At 42.9% G+C, this 16,085-nt stretch overlaps 1 long non-coding RNA gene across 6 annotated transcripts in view; it reads right to left on the bottom strand.

Annotated features, from left to right (window-relative positions):
• LOC121044970 (uncharacterized) overlaps positions 1-16,085 on the bottom strand; it is a 149,969-nt gene that overhangs the window by 22,113 nt on the left and 111,771 nt on the right. The window lies entirely within an intron of this gene.

The following is a 16,085-nucleotide window of genomic DNA, read 5'->3' as shown; positions in this document are numbered from 1 at the left end:
AGCATCTAGCCTCTTTCAAATTTAATTTCCTTATTTGTTAAAGGAGGACCATGGCTACTTGACAGGTTTGTAGCGTAGATCAAAGGAAATTGTTTATGGCATGCTACTTGGTACACTGAAGAGCACTATGCAAATGTTATTTTTATATAAGCTTTGCTTTGAACTACAGCCCTAGACTTAATTGTGTCATTATCGCATGTCAAAATTCTTTCCCTGTCAATTTAGTGATCCAGTCATGATTTTGTAGTTTTAATAGTCCTCAGCTTTCAGGGATTAAAAAAAAAAAAAAAAAGAACAGAACAAAGTCTTCCTGTGATCAAGCCTGCAATTCTACGGCATAAATCATTTTTGAAGTCTTAGGGTTTGTATCAGATATCACTTGATGGCTGGCGCCCACGACAAAGACAAAAGTATTGTTTAACTCTGGGCTCAGCAGTCACTTCCTCCAGACAAGTAGCAACTTACACTAAGCGAGTGGAATGCAGAACTCCCAGAGTGATCTCTTTCCCATCAATAACTTCCTTCTCATCTGAACGCCCAGATTACCCCTGGTAGCACTTCACTGCATTCCATCTCAGACTGCAGGAGGGAAATTTGGGACGAGCATGGGGCTTGGACTCCGAAGACCTAGGAGAGAGTCTCACCCCAGTCTATGTGTATGACCTTGAGTAAAAGGGCCGGAACAACTTGGGCCCTGCAGTGCTAGAAGGACTAAGTGGAATAAAAATGGCGAAGGGGTCCTATAAGCTGTACAAGGCCATGCAGAAGGGAGGTTTTGTCCCCCAATTGAAAACCAGGCATTTGTCATTTCCTTCCAAAATACCTTCTTCCTTTGTGTCTCGTTCAGTGATGGTCCCCAGTGGACCCCACAGGTACATGCGACACTAACTGGGAAGTCAGTTGGTGAGAAGTCAGAGTTGCTCAATCTGCTCTGAGTTTTGATTCCAACAGGATGCAGGGTTTAGGAACCTTGCTGGACTCAGGCTAACCTTGAGCTGATATAGCAATGCCCTTCTCAATTTATCCTAAAAATAGGATCTCTTCCTCCTACTCAGAGCAAAGTATCCCATGTACCACACTCCCAATGTTAGAAACTAGGCTGAATTAGAGATATGTGAAACTCAGAACTCTGTGGATCCCAGTCCTGTAAGGCAATTATAATTCCAGTTTCCTTTTTCTAGAAGTCTTATAAAGTCCTGGTAAGACATAGTCTTACAAAGGATAGACTCCAAAGAGCAAAATGGCTTTTTGTTTGCTAGAGCCTGTGTTGGAAAGGGAAAGAGTATCAAAACCCATTTGGTGATCCATAATCTTATTTCTAAACATGGGAGGTGTAGGGAGATTGGAGCCTGCTTCAGATTCTGTGTCTCCCTCTCTCTCTCTGCCCCTCCCCTGGCTCCTGCTCTGTCTCTGTCTCTCTGTCTCTCTCAAAAATAAAGCATTAAAAAAAATTTTTTTTAACGAACGTTCTGATAATACAAAGCATTTTAAAAGCAAATGCCACCTCCAAACAGGAGGGAGGAAGAGATTAAAATTCAGGAGAAATGGGAAGTGTCCCAGAAGAGAAGGGAAGAGCACCCATTCGTACTAGGAAGAATTTCTACGCTGAGGCGACCAGCGTCCATGACATAATGCCATGGTTAGAATCAGTGCGAGCAAGCCTGGAATGCACTGTTTCAACACTGTAATCAAATGCCTTTATAGGAAATGAATCCTCTGGCTGGTTGGCTAGCTTGAAGGATCTGGTGTGTTCATGAATGATTCACAAGCTTCATGGGAAAAACCCACGCACCCAGTTCAAATGGGAACAACCAACCCTATTTGGCAACATTGAAAGTGTTTATGTAGTCAAATGATCATTTCAGGTTGAGCATTATATTTGGAGGGTTTTCTTAGATGATGCTTTTAAGCCCCAGGCCACCCCTTATACGCACATAAGAAAATATGTAATATGCCGATGTTTCAAAATATTCCAGTTAAGGTGTCACCAGCAGCAAAGTTTCTGAACATGCTTTCCTGCTGCTCCCACCCCTCCCCATGGCTCACCTCCACTGTCTCCCCTCCCCTCTTCCCTCCCTCCCTCTCTCTCCTCCCTCTCTATCTGGAACAACATAAGAATTAAGATGGACATACTGGTATACCTGAAGAAAATACCTGAGATTAAAGTTTATCTTACTATTTCTAAATTTTTTTAATATTTATTTATTTTTGGCAGAGAGAGAGAGCGCGCGCGCGCGAGCATGAGTGGGGGAGGGGCAGAGAGACAGGGAGACACAGAATCTGAAGCAGGCTCCAGGCTCTGAGCTGTCAGCACAAAGCCCGACACGGGGCTTGAACTCACAGACAGCGAGATCATGAACGGAACCAAAGCTGGACACTCAACCAACTGAGCCACCCAGGTGCCCCTTATCTTACTATTTCTTAGAAAGAAGGCAGGTTTGTGGCTCCCTTCTTTGTGTCCTATAAAGAGAAAAAAAATCAAAAAGGCCTTTGTTTCTAAGCCAGGGGCAAAACCCTCTGCTTTATAGCTCATTTCGGTGGCCCAGTGGGTCCAGCAGGTACTTAAGATTTATCCTGGAGAGAACTGGACCTACCTACTTGATATCAGTGGCCCTGAGACGAGCAACATAACTCTACTAAACCAGAAGACCTACAGAGACCACACTTTGGGCTGAATTTCTCCAAATCCACATTGTTGGTTATAAAGAGCTGCCTATCCCCAACTTGTATGTAAGGATAGAAAGGTCTTCTCTCTGCACATGTTTGTCAGCTCATGTACCGCTGACCCATCAGAAGAAAATAACTGTGCCCTCCTCCATCGCTGCCACCATCCAAAAGACCACCTTCCCTGATCCCTGGCATAGCTTTTGTGGGTGCAGAGAGAAGTCTCACAGTGGAAGGCACATAAAAATTATAGCCCATTTAAGAGAACTCTGTAACTTGAGGGAGAAAAGGAGACCAGGGTAAAAATTCAGAACAAGTGGTCCCTACTAAGCCATTAGAAAAAGCTGGAAGAGAACACTGCCATTTCAGGTCCAGAAGCAGAATCACATGTTGATTTAGAACAGATGCCTGACCCCAGACCAGTTGGGTCTGATTCTCAGCCCTGCCACCTACTGTGAGACCTTGGGCAAGTTACTTAACCTATGTATCTCCACTTCCTCATCTTTAAACTGGGGCTATTAATAGCATCTACCTCCTGGGGTTGAGATGACCGCATTAATGAATGCATGCAAAGCTCTTAAGCATGCCTGGCACCCAATAACGTGGGGAGTATGATTTCACCATCCTGCTTTAAGACACCTACATTCAACTGGCAAAACCACCACACTCGGGCTAATGAAATATTTCACTGGAGCTGACAGTGACATTGTCAAGCAAAGCCATCCTGACAACTTAAAGAAAGCACCAGATTAAGGATGGAACCTTTCTTTTTTTATTTTACTATTTACTTAAAAAAATTGTTTTAACGTTTATTTAATTTTGAAAGAGAGAGAGAGGGAGACACAGAACCTGAAGCAGGCTTCAGGCTCTGAGCTGTCAGCACAGAGCCCAACGCGGGGCTCGAACCCACGAAATGCAAGATCATGACCTGAGTCTATTTTTTTTTTAAGTAAAAATTGGAGGGGTGCCTGCATGGCTCAGTCGGTTAAGCATCCAACTTTGGCTCAGGTAATGATCTCACAGTTGGTGGGTTCAAGCCCCAAGTCGGGCTCTGTGCTGACAGCTCAGAGCCTAGAACCTGCTTTGGATTCTCTGTCTCCCTCTCTCTCCCTCCCTCACTCATGGTCTCTCTTTCTCTCTCTCTCAAAAATAAATAAACATTAAAAAAAATTTTAAGTAAAAATTGTATCTACTGAAAACATTTTGATATACATCTACATAGTGAAATGATTTCCACATGCGGGTCCAACTCTTCTATTTTCTGGAATGTTCCGGTACTCAGTTGGAAAGGATCTCCCCATACTATATCAACCTTCTCACTCTGTGGCAGCCAACAGGAAGAAGGTGTCCCAGGAGGCGGAGGGAGAACAGCCTTATAAGCAGAATCACTTTTGTGGAGATCAGAAATGACAGGGGAGTCCACACAGGACTGGTGTCCTTCTCTGAGATCCTGTTGCCCTTATCTCTGTTGGTCCCGATGTTCCCTGGCTCCGGTAATGGACTCAACAGAGAAAGCAGCAGGGGGGCTCCAACAAAACCTGTCACAGTTAACCGAGAACAACCAACACATAAAGTGCTGAGATACGTGCAGCATTCATAACATGTCCTACAGTCGACAAGGAGGAAGAGTAATGCTTCTTCCAGCCAACTAAACATCGGTTGAATATTATGCCCGACGTTGTGCTAAGTGCTTCACCTGAGTTACCTCACTCAGTCCTCACAACAACCTCACGATGCTATTATTATCCACACTTCACAAAATCGGGGCTTACAGAAGTTAACCAACTTGCGCAGCACTGTGCTGATGTTATGCTCAGCAAAACGGTCAAGTTAAAATCGGAACAAATTCATGTCTTCCACACTCCAAATACCCTGGTTTTAAATCATTCAAATTTGACAATATATCCGTAGCCCAATCAAAGACACAAATAGTTAAAGAAAAGAAATATTTGTCATGGAGTTCTGAAGAAGGCGAATCCTAAAAGCAACTTGACAGAGTTTGCATCCAGCCCAATCCAGGAAGGAGTAAGGCTGCACTCGATCACATTAGTGCAATGGACAGTCAGGGCACGTTCCTCAGGCCTTAAGATCCCACATTTCTCTTCTGGCCCCATTTTTTACCAACCAATTCCATATCACAGCCTGGTTTCTCTAATACCCAGACACAACACAGAAGGTGCTCCAGTTTGCAGATGGGAATTTCATGCTTGCAGAATGGACCATCTCTTGATGTTAAATTAAAAAGTTTGCATTCTGGCTCATTCATCTGGCACCTAGGAATTAGGTTACTGTGAGTCGGCTCCTGAGAATCTCTTTGGTTCTGGTGCACTAACAAAATGATGCTTCTGAACTTACCAGCCTAAGAAGAGTCTAAGACAAAGGGAGTGTCACCCCATGAAGCTCTGCCTCAGAGACCAGGCAGCCTGACCGGATGGCATTCCCATCTCATCTCATTCTACACACAGTGGTTAGGTGGTTGAGTTCATGGGAAGTTTCCTGGTTGAGGTCTGGCATGGAATGGCTCAGCTCTACCAGACATAAAACCAAGAGGTCTTGATTTAGAGAAGCATCAGGAAACCGTAGATCTCATTTCTAACCCTGTTCCTAGTCAGGGTGAGCTCAAGGTTGAAATGATGGCTGCCAGCTATTCATATTTCCCACAGATGAGTCGTAGCTTCAACATCAATCATGGGTTGCAGAAGCCACAGGGGACTTTCTGTTTGTGACCCTAAGATTAACAGGATATAGGGTGACGGGATAGGATATCAAAAGTCCCCCCCTGAGTCCCTTTTAACACAGGCTACAAATTGTTGGGGGCGGGGTAGCAATCAGAAGTGAAATCAAATGTACTAGGTTTAGATGAGGTTTAGATCTAGGTTTAGTAAAAGGAGAAGATGCTATGTTTGGCAAATTCGGGGGAGGCACCGGGAGACACAGACAAAACAAGAAGGGAAGAAAGAGGTAAATGGGCATGCTCATGTGGCCGCAGAGGAAGATAAGCCAAGAAGAGGTCATTCGCAGCGCCCCCAAACAGAACAGAATGTTCAGTGGGAGTGGGTCACAGGCATCGTGTCCAGTGCCCCAGCTACAGCACCACCCCCTCATATTAATGACACGAAGCCAACACAGTAAACATCGATTAGTGATACACAAACCTGTGGTTCAGGTACTCTATCCGAGAGAAGGTCCACACAGGAGTTCAGGGGCTATGGCCAGAGGAGGGGATCGGAGGGGAGACAGCCTTGGGTTGCAAATGAAGAACAGATATTCACATCCATCCCAATTCTGGTACCCATGTATGCCCTGGCTCTTCAAGAGAAGCCCTGATTTTTTGTAGTTTTATGCTTTTCAATAAAAATCATTTGTGAAGTGTTTCAGCAGAGATGTGGTTTCAATTCTTTTAATTTTGTGAGATGTATAATATAAATCAACTTGCAAAGTATGGGGCGCCTGGGTGGCGCAGTCGGTTAAGCGTCCGACTTCAACCAGGTCACGATCTCACGGTCCGTGAGTTCGAGCCCCGCGTCGGGCTCTGGGCTGATGGCTCAGAGCCTGGAGCCTGTTTCCGATTCTGTGTCTCCCTCTCTCTCTGCCCCTCGCCCGTTCATGCTCTGTCTCTCTCTGTCCCAAAAATAAATAAACGTTGAAAAAAAAAATTAAATCAACTTGCAAAGTAAAAATCCGCCTGTAAGTTGGATAATGCAGAGTTCGTGAAATAGAGTCACCACAACCATCTTGGCTATTGTGCCAATAAGTACAAATCCATATGATACACGGGAAAATATATGTTTTATAAATGACATGGAAAATGTTCTACTCACTTTCAATTTAAACTTTGGCAAAAATCCGTCACTAGAGTTCCTATTTGTATTTCTCTCTCTCTTTCTCTTTCTCTCTCTCTCTCTCTCTCTCTCTCTCTCTCTCTCTCTCACACACACACACACACACACACACACACTTGCTATGTTAATCTGCTATTCCCACTGTAACAAATGAGCACAAATTGGCTCAAAACAACACAAATTTATTACCTTATGTCAGAAGTCTGACACGGCCCCACTGAGCTAAAACAAGCTGTTGGCAGAACCCTGTTCTTCACTGAAGGTCCTAGAGGACAACCTGTTTCCCTGCCTCTTCCAGCCTCCCACATTCCTTGGTGTGTGTCTCCCTTCTGCCTTCGAAGCCAGCAACTTCATCGCTCAGGCTCTGCCTTTACCACATTCCTTCCCCGATGCTGACTCTCTTCTACCTCCCTCTTCCACCTGTAAAGACACAGCCCCACCTGAATATTTCAAGATAATCTCCCCACTTTAAGGCCAGCTGATTAGCAACCTTAACTCTGTCTACAACGTTAACTCCCCTTTGCCATGTAGCATAACAGAGTCATAGGGTTCTAGGTATTAGGAGATGAACATACTGGGGGTGGGGGGAGGGTGTTATTCTGCCTGCCACACTCTCCTACATCTAAACCAAAGGAAAAGCAGAGAGAGAGAGGTCTCATATATTACCTCCATAAAACACCAACACCCAGAATAGAACTTGATGCATACGGTAACAAAGTCCTGAGTGTTTAAATCCACGAACGAATCAAGTTTCCGTGTTGTGCTTCAAGCCTCAGGCAACACAAGTGATGTTAAGATAGTATATATTCAGGCTTCTAGCTTAACTAATGGTTTGAAGATGTAAACATGCTCCATAACCTTCCGGGGGTCACCTTTTTATAGCAACAATAACAACAATTAACATTTGCTGAGTACTTCTCAATGTGCCAGACAAAGTGTTCATGTTCTCTATGTGCATTTCCTGCACACCCACTCATTTTTGAGGAACCTCAGGCAAGAGACATTCATAACTTACCAGAGTTGCATGGATAGTTAGCGTCAGAGCCAGGATTCAAACCCAGAACTGTGTGACTTCAGACCCTGCACTTTTAACCATCATGCAACACTGCCTCTTCTTTTTTTATCCAACATATATTTTGCAAGAATTTATTTCCTAATTGACTGTTATGATTTCAGTATGAAAGAAAAAGGACAACTAGCTGGAATGATACTGTCCCTCCTGGCCAATCTGGCCACTCTCCCCGACCTCTCCTCTCACTCGGGGAGACAGTGGAGTGAACAAAGGGGGAGAGAGAAAGGGTCATGGTCCAGGCGGGGAATGAGGAAGACAGAGATGGAAGGAAAGAATGGGGAGTGAGATCTAGCAAAAGGTGTTTGGGGATGGTTTTCACTTGCTCAAAGGAAATAGGACAAATTCAAACCTTCTTAGGGAAGAACTAGAAGATGGGTTTACTGTGCTTCATGCTACTTTAAACCTCAGTTATTATAACACAATATAATATACAGAATCCTCTGGTAACTTCCTCAGAGTGGAAATAGCGTATATCCTAAAATATAAATATCTTTAAGCAGATAACATAGTAGGAGTAAGAATAAAATATACCAAACAAAGAAATTGGGATATAATATATTGAAAAGTGAGAATTCATTTTTTAAATATTTTTTTAATGTTTACTCATTTTTGAGAGAGAGGGAGAGAGACAGACTGCAAGCAGGGCAGGAGCAGAGAGAGAGGCAGACACAGAATCTGAAGCAGGCTCCAGGCTCTGAGCTGTCAGCACAGAGCCTGATGCAGGGCTTGAACCCACTGACCATGAGATCATGACCTGAGCCGAAGTCATACATCTAACCAACTGAGCCACCCGGGTGCCCTGAAAAGGAAGAATTTAAGACACCAAGGATACTAAAATAAATTTACAAGTTTAAAGCAATCTATTAAAAATATATATATAACTCCCCAGCAAACTATAGCCAAAGCCAGAGCATAGAATGATATCAGCTTATTTTACTTGACCAAAATAGACTATTCTAATACACACACACACACACACACACACACACACACACACACACACACATTTTAGTAATAGCACCACTAAGCACATTTTATGTGCAATGCATGAATTATCTAATTTAATTCCCACAATAACCCCTTATCCATCAAGGTGAGTATTAATCTCAGTTCACATTTGAGGAAATTGAGGCCTGAGGGGTTGGGCAGCAGATGGCAGAATCAAAATCTGAACTTAAAGCTAGTAACTAGAATATTCATCAGCATAAATGTAGACTGACCTTTACATGGACTGTGCCTATAAAACGTCAACTCTTGCAATTAACGTTTATTTCTGAGTTCATCAGGGGACAGAGGTATGCCTATTAGGCTAGGCTTTTTTATGTAGCCCTTGTGACCTCCTGACAATTTCATTGGCCTCCTCTGTCTCAAGACCTGTGGGATCGTGGCTGAAGGGCAGACAAGTAGTGTTTACAATCATCACTTCTCTCTACCCTCAACTATGCACTGAAGTTTACAGATTACAAGGTCATATGCATATATTACATGACAATTACATAGCTCATCTATGTAGGCTGCACACAGATAGCATGGCATGTGTGCATACATAGCATGCAGATTATATTATTTCTATATGTGCATTACATATCAATTACATAGTTCATGTATGTATGTTACATAGAGATTATACAGCTCATGTATGTACATTAATTCATTCACTCCCAGCAACAGCACTATTAATTACAGGAGGATTGTTAGTCCCATTTTAATGATAAGAAAATTGAGACCAAGAGGTTAAGATTGCCCAGTGTGTTTAACCCCCAAGCCAAAGCCCCTTCCACTAACCCAAACTGTAACAAAGACGTAAGAAAGATACAGCATTGGGGCACCTGGGTGGATCAGTTGGTTAAGCATCCAACTTCGCTTCAGGTCATGATCTCATGGTTCATGGTTTTAAGTCCCGTGTCAGGCTCTGTGCTGACAGCTCAGAGCCTGGAGCCTGCTTCAGATTCTGTGTCTCCCTCTCTCTCTGCTCCTCCCTGGCTCACATTCGATCTCTCTCTCAAAAAATAAGCAAACATTAAAAACTTTAAAAAGATAAGAAAGAAGAAAAAGAAAGAAAGAAAGAAAGAAACAAAGAAAGAAAGAAAGAAAGAAAGATAGATACAGCATCATTGGGATAATTTTTAAAGGGGGCAGGGAATTCTCTGAAACAAGAAGCATAGAAAAAGCAATCATTCCTAACCAAAAGAAAGGAGAGAGTGGGGGAAGAATAAATCCAGTTTTCCCAAACCAAAGACAAGCAGGAAAATAGGTAAGGAGAACGTCACCCACAAACATAAAAAGGAGCAACCTAGAAATAAATCTGCAAAGATACTGTAAACACAGAGGAAGTCACAGTAAATACAAGCCTGAAATTTGAAGCCAGTGGTTAAGAAGGGGATGGGCTCCAGGGGCCTGGTGCCACCAACACTGGACAACCTCGGGCAGGTCTATCTCCTTTTACTGTGTAAATTCTTTCATCTGTAATGGAGAGTCCACCCAAGTAGTTACTTGTCCATAAAACAGGTTAAGAGCCTTGAAAAAAGAATCCTTTTAGCCAACTATACAATTAGTCTAATTCCTGTCTAAAAGCAGACCGATTAGAATGTGTATCAAACATGTACTAAGATAGCATACTCAACACTGTGTTTATGATATAAGCCTGTAGAAAAGATCAATGTAGCACATATATACTATGGATGCCATGACAATCAATAATAAATTGAATTTTATTACATCTTCTTTTTCTTTGTTTTAATTTTTTTTTTTTTTTTTTTTGAGAGAGTGCAAGCGCAGAAGGGGCAGAGAGAGGGAGACAAGATCTGAAGCAGGCTCCATGCTGACAGCAGAGAGCCCGATGTGAGGCTCAAACTCACTAACTGTGAGATCCTGACCTGAGCCAAAATCAGATGCTTAACCAACTGAACCACCCAGGCGCCCCGACGTCTTTGTCATGGCAGAAAATCTAATTAACGCTATACTACTCTTCAAATATCCTTGCATATTTCACCAAATCATTCTCCTACAAAAAATAATAAGTGAACCACCATCATCACTCTTCTGGGTAGGTGCAGGAGCCTCCCAGCTGCCCCCCACACGCTTACTTGTGCTCTCATGCATTTTCTGCAAGGCAGCCAGGGTTATCTTTTCAAAGCACAAATGTAATCATGGCACGGCACTCCCCTGTTTAAAATCTTTCTGTAGAAAATTCTGACATTTGGGGCACCTGGGTGGCTCAGTCGGTTGAGCATCCGACTTCAGCTCAGGTCATGATCTTGCGGTCCATGAGTTCGAGCCCTGTGTCGGGCTCTGTGCTGACGGCTCGGAGCCTGGAGCCTGCTTCAGATTCTGTGTCTCCCTCTCTCTCTGCCCCTCCCCACTCATGCTCTACCTCTCTCTGTCTCAAAAATAAATAAACATTAAAAATTTTTTTTAATTCTCTCAATAAAATTAAAAAAAAAGAAAACTCTGATGTTTAAGATCAAAATACTCAGGAAGTCCGGGACTTCCCAGCACCTGTGTGTATCCCCAGCTTTATCCCATCATCCTCTGTTGCTCTCTGTCCCATCACTTAGAGTAGGTATTCAATAAATATTTGTTGAAGGAATGGATGAATGAATGGATAAATGAATAAAAAAATGAATACATTAGGAATTTTTTTAATGTTTATTTTTAAGGGGGGGTGCAGAGAGAGAGGGAGACACAGAATCTGAAGCAGGTTCCCGGCTCTGAGCTGTCAGCACAGAGCCCGACTCAGGGCTTGAACTCATGAACCGAGAGATAGTGACCTGAGCCAAAGTCGGCCACTTAACCAATTGAGCCACCCAGGTGCCCCCCAGTATTTTTTTAATAGGAAGCAAGATTTTGGCGAGCTAAACAAATAAGTGGTTGGATTTCAGGCACCAACAACTATCAAGTGGAAAAGAATTCTGGAGGGCAAGGACCTTCCCACAGCCCTCCATACGCTGACCTGGCCACAACACGAACCACCCTGGACTCAAGGTAAAAGCTACCAGGACAGACTTCGGCAAACTGCGTGAGATGATGTCTCAGCAAACCAACACCGCACTTACTCGAAATGTCTCCTTAAATGGCAGAAGAAAGGAACGTCCCAAGAGCACTGAAGCTAATGTTCAGGTTAATTCAAGGATTATCAGTGACAACAACCTTTGTATAAGGGATTTGTTGACCTATCAAGTTGGGCAGATTAAGATGATAAAAAGGAGAAAAAAGAAGAGATGAAACCATTTCAGTCTTGCACTAGCGCTCCCCACCCACTACGGGATCTGTTTGTCTTTTGGAGCCTCAAATGAACAAAAATCACCTCAACAGAGCTGGTGGCGTGCCAGAGGTAGTGTAAAAGGACTCGGGGATCTTTCTAAAGCCAGGCTTAAACCGGATTGCCCTGGCACTCCTCTCAAAGAAGCTATCTGGCTGGAACATCTCTTCCCTTCTCAGAAAGGCTTGGTGGCAGCTGTTAAAGGAAACTGGGAACAGGGAGGGGATGGGCCTCCTTTTTTGAAGGTGACGGTGATGATATATGAGACTCACCTCCCAGTATCATGGGATAGGCCAACCCATTCTCCCCAAGCTCCACAATGAGGTACTCAGTGACAAATGTGTCACTCAAATGAGGATGACTTCATTGCTATCAGGTGAAAAGATCCTGACAACCAGGAACATATGGTTTTCTCTGGTGGTGATAATGCTAACCTACCACGGCTCCCTGAGATCTGGCAACTTTGAGTTCAAGGTATAAATGGGTAAATAAAGATCAGTAACTGCTCCTAAGCACCCCAAAACAGATCCTCACATAACAGGCTGTGTTACTGGCAGAGTACTGGCTTTGCAAAAAACAAAACAAAACAAAACCCCAAACCCCCGGATCCATGAAGGATGTTTGAAGGCAGGAACTGTGTCTTATCAGTCTAGTCCAGAGCACTTCTAAAGTAAACTCTCAGTAAAATAAATAATTAAGTGAATTAAATTAGAGGAATTTAACCCTAATTATTTGTGGCTATGGAGTTTAACCAGCAGTGGAATCAGAGGCAAAATGCATAGCTTTAAGGGTAGAAGAAAAAAGGAACAGAAACATTTTAACCATAGCTGGCTATTTATAAATGAACACGTGCATCTATCAACATCCCACAACTGCAAAAAATTCAGTGAATCTGAAGCATCATCTTTATGGTTTTAAAAAATAATAATAAAGTAGGACACCTGGGTGGCTCAGTCAGTTAAGCGTCCTACTTCAGGTCATGATCTCATGGTTCATAGGTTTGAGCCCTGCATCAGGCACAGAGCCTGCTTTGGACCCTCTGTCCATGTCTCTCTCTGTCCCTCCCCTGCTCTCAAGTGCTCGCTCTCTCTCTCAAAAATAAACATTAAAAAATAAAAAATAATAATAAAGTAGAGAGAATCAGGAGCTCTGCAACAATATCATGGAATCCTTCTGTTAGTCCTAGCCCTGCCATTAACTGGCCATGGGCCCTTGCCCAAAGTACCTACCTTCTTTAGTTTCCTGTCTATAAAGTGATGGGTATGACAGAGGCGATACACGTGGTTCATTTCGAAGTCCACTGTTGCATTGCTATTACACATGAAAATCCTACACATCTTGGGGCGCCTGGGTGGTGCAGTCGGTTAAGCGTCCGACTTCAGCCAGGTCACGATCTTGCGGTCCGTGAGTTCGAGCCCCGTGTCAGGCTCTGGGCTGATGGCTCGGAGCCTGGAGCCTGTTTCCGATTCTGTGTCTCCCTCTCTCTTTGTCCCTCCCCCGTTCATGCTCTGTCTCTCTCTGTCCCAAAATAAATTAAAAAATGTTGAAAAAAATTAAAAAAAAAAAAAAGAAAATCCTACACATCTTACTGGTAACTAAAGGCCAAGGAAAGAATGGGCCTTTAGAGCTTTACACCACTGGATTCTGACTTTTTCTATTCATATGCTCCTTTAACAAGCTAATGAAAGCTTAACTTCCTCTCAGAATAGTGAACATATGAATATGCAAAGATAATTCTGCACCGTTTCAGAGATTTTACTAACTTCCTGAAGCCTGTCCACTGAGTTCCACGTGAAAAACTCTCAGTCTGAAAGGAGGCACGGTCTCATTTTTTCTCTTGGGGAAATATTCATCTGGAATACAGAAGCTGCAAGAGCTTAAGCATCGATGGTCAAGCAAGGTCAATAGAAGATATTTTGTTACAGCATGAACAACAGGAAGAACACAACACTCCCTAGGAAGTATTCTTGCCAAAAATGTCAGACAGGAATCTCATGAAGCCTTCAGATCCAACTACTATCTTACAAGGAATACAGGGGTCAGGGAAACATGTTAAAAAATACCATGGGGGAGGCAATCAGTAAAATCTGGTTTTACTGGGAAGACTCTACAGGATTTGTCTTTCCTTGGCGGCCATTCTTTCTGACGCCATGACCTGGGACCTCTTGTTCCCTCTCAACCATGAGAGTCCCTTAAGGATCGATGTTTTCTAAACACACCTGGCCACCAGCACCTTCCTTTTTCTTCTCATTTGTATCTCACGTAGTCTATTCCATCCAATCCACTACTGCTCTATCTTCTTCCCAAGACCAAGGTTAACAAACTCTTACGGAGGGCCTGCCACAGCCTTCTGGAAACTGGAAACAATATTCACGACTTAAAGGTGAGTTGGCCAGAGCCTGGGCCTTTAAGCGTCCTTACAATTACGCTTAACTGGGGTAACTGGGCAGTTGCTTAATGTGCAGTATATGCATTCCCCACTCTTGCTCTCTCTCTCAAAAAAAATATTTTTTTTTTTAAAAAAGAAGGCAATTAGCCTTTATCCCTTGAGTTCTTTAAAAAAATAGCTTAAAAATAAGTGCAGCAATTTGCAGTTGACCTATCTAAAATCAGAAAGCTGAAAAAAAAAAAAAAAAGACCTATTCTTGCCCTTCTTTCCAGCTCTGTGATTCCAGAAATTTACAGGTCATTTTACTCTCCTTAAAAATTGTAAAATTAAAAGAATATGATGAAAGTCTAAAAATCCAATAGAAAACATGTAACTAAAGTGAATCCATTTCAGCTTCTTATTTGTTAACTAAATTTTTTAAAGTAAACTCTTCTAAAATAGAATAAATTGTATGGGCTCATTTTCCTAAAGTTATTCTTGACATCCATAGGTCTACCAATATACACAGATAGAGAGTATCTGAAATAATATTCACCAATTTACCAATGGCTGACTGTGTGGTAGAATTAGGCAGTTTCTAAAAATATTTTTTCTTATACTTTCTTGTATTACTTCAAAATTTTTTATCCTAAGCATGTATCATTTTTACCAAACAGGCAACCAACCAATAATTTTTAAAAATCCACCATTTCTTTTAAAATCCAATGGAGCACCACAGATTGGAAGTTATAAGGAAAATCTTCACACGATGGTTCTAGAAGAGATGACTTCTCTCCAGTCTTCTCAAATGGCACCACCAATTTTTCCCTACCCTGGTCCTGCTACAACACCAGAAGTATTTTGCTCGAGGTTAACTCCCATAAATCCCAACTCCCACACACTGGTGTAAAATGACGCATGGCCGAAATCCACGGGGCTAAGAGGTCACTGCCACTTCAGACATGCCTGCAAAGTACGGAAAAAGAATCATTCCCATCACCAACCACTGAGAGGGAGTTTCAGGAGGCGGTGTGCAGCCTGGCTCTTGCACAACCTACAGATGGATGTTCTCCTCTGTGAGGCTGGGTCCATGTGAACACAATCCAGAGCTGACCTGAACCCTGAGTCAAAACAGATGATCAGGCATCGCCCAGGTCCATCAGAACACTGCTCGCCACCACACAAACAAGTTCCTCATTTGCTCTATTTTTATCTTATCTCCCTTTTGTCTCTTTCTTGTGTTCAGAGACGTTAGTGATCATAGAACACTTTAAAAGAGCACTCTCTCTAAGCACCCCCAAAGCTTTCTTTTAGTCTTTTTTTTTTTTTTTTTTTTTTTTTTTTACTGTTTATTTATTGTGAGAGAGAGGGAGAGACAGAGACAGAGTGTGAGCAGGGGAGGGGCAGAGACAGAGAAGGAGATACAGAATCAGAAGCAGGCTCCAGGCTGTAAGCTGTCAGCACAGAGCCCAACTCAGGGCTCAGATCTATGAACCGTGAGATCATGACCTGAACTGAAGTCGGATGCTTAACCCCTGAGCCACCCAGGTGCCACTTTCCTTTAGTCTTGGAAATTCCAGAGGAATTTTGCAAGGTTTTGTTGCCAGAGTGGACAAGCAGAGCTAGTGTGCTTTAGGTAATTTTATTAGTATTTGGGAATGAGGTTGCCTTTATAGCTCTCACCCCTGGGAGAGGCTTCTTCCTACTATCTGGTTTTACAACTCACACTCCCAAAAGGGGCAGGAGGTGATGACATCAGAAGACCAGAATTAAAATCCTAACTCTAAAAAGTTCATCCCTGAGCTAACACACATTTATGAAATGCCTAGAAGCCAGACTCCGGCGCTTGAAAGATGGAAGACATAATCCCAGCTTTCG

This window comes from Herpailurus yagouaroundi, unplaced genomic scaffold (genome assembly GCF_014898765.1).
Source record: "Herpailurus yagouaroundi ecotype Mexico unplaced genomic scaffold, PumYag 189, whole genome shotgun sequence".
NCBI classification, from domain to species: Eukaryota; Metazoa; Chordata; class Mammalia; order Carnivora; family Felidae; genus Herpailurus; species Herpailurus yagouaroundi.
Note: the sequence above shows the minus strand (reverse complement) of the source record. Positions and strands in the feature narration are given on the sequence as shown.